Raw genomic sequence first — 1,613 nt, forward strand, 5'->3', positions numbered from 1 at the left:
ATCCAATTCTCCGATGATAGTAGGGATAACCTTTATGTTTGCCTCGCGTAGCTGCCACATCTTAGCGATCTCAGTTCTCAGGTCTCCGTTTTTATCAACCTTTTCTCTTTCTTTCATGATGATATGTTGATCTCGCACTGCCACGTCAATTATTAGGCACTCTTGTTTGTCTCTCTTAAAGGTTACTATATCCGGCCTTCGGTGCTTTAATACCTTGTCTGTCTGAAAGTCAAAGTCCCAGAGGATTTTGCCTTTCCATTTCCGTCATTTACCTTTTCAGCAAAATGTCATGGCACATTGAGTCTATTTATTCCAAAGTGAATGTGCGTCTGTCAAGTTGCAGAAAACCCGCATTATTGCGAAAAGGTGTCGGAACTTGTACGGAGACGGCACAGAGAGGTCTCTTCAATTGCATTATCATATTGATCATCTGTATCCGTTTAGAGCAGGCATCTTTGAAAGTGCCGCATAAGTGGCCATCCACAGTGCGAAGGTCGTCGATGGAGGTTGGTCCCTTAATGACATGATGTAAGAGCCGCTGATGGAGGAACTCGGAGTTCAGGGAGTGAACTGTGTAGAAGCGTCCGATTGTGTCGCCTTTGTACACACAGCTTGATCCAACTGTGTAGGCCGGCCTTGTTTTCGTTGAATTCTATGTTGATGTGTGTATGAAATGTTTTGCAGAGCATCTTGTAGTGGGGTACGACCCACCGATTGTCAACTGAACCCAGAAACATGGTAGTTGGGAACCGAGCTTCTTACCACACAGCCACGGCAGCGAGCTTTCACCGATATCACGAGATTCGGCTTAAAAATGCGTTGACACTTATTACTTTAAATGCTGCGGTGAACGGTCACGGTGAACTAGATTTGTCTGCTGACAGGTTTCTGTTGTTGGTGTTGTAGACACCTGGGCAAACAGTAGAACAATAACAATAACAACAACAACAACAAAGATATTTACAATAACAACAAAAACAATGACAGCTCTAGCAACAAGAACAATAGTTGCTACTGTGATGTGTCTGCTGCTGCCCCTTTTGCCCGCATTCCTCCTCCTCCTCCTCCTCCTCCTTCTTCTCCTCTAACTACTACTACTACTACTACTACTACTACTACTACTACTGCAGCAGCAGTAGCAGTAGCAGCAGCAACGACGATAAAAAATGAAAAACTGTTGGGAAAAGAAACATAAAATGTAACAAGGGAGATGGAATGGAGAGAGAGAGAGAGAGAGAGAATAAGAGAGAGAAAGAGAGAGAGAGAGGTAAAGAGAGAGACAGAGAAAGCATAAGGAAGAGAGAGAGAGAGTGAGTGAGAACTTTGCCGAACTGTGAAAGTTGTTAAAGCGTCTGTTAGAATGAGTTGTAAAATTTGTTCCGATTCGCTTTGCGCTCTGAGTTCAAATTCAACCGAGGTCAATCTTGCTTTTCGTCCTTTCGGGTCTGATAAGAAAAAAAAAAAAAAGGTATCATTGCCAGTGTAGAAGATTGGTGGAACAGCGTGAATATTGGAGCGAATAATTTTCAGTACTTGTACCAGATTCTTTGAATTGCGAGTTCAAATCCCGTTAGGGCCCAAATGGTGATAGACGTAACAGCACCGAGGCGCAG

This window comes from Octopus bimaculoides, chromosome 20 (genome assembly GCF_001194135.2).
Source record: "Octopus bimaculoides isolate UCB-OBI-ISO-001 chromosome 20, ASM119413v2, whole genome shotgun sequence".
NCBI lineage: Eukaryota > Metazoa > Mollusca > Cephalopoda > Octopoda > Octopodidae > Octopus > Octopus bimaculoides.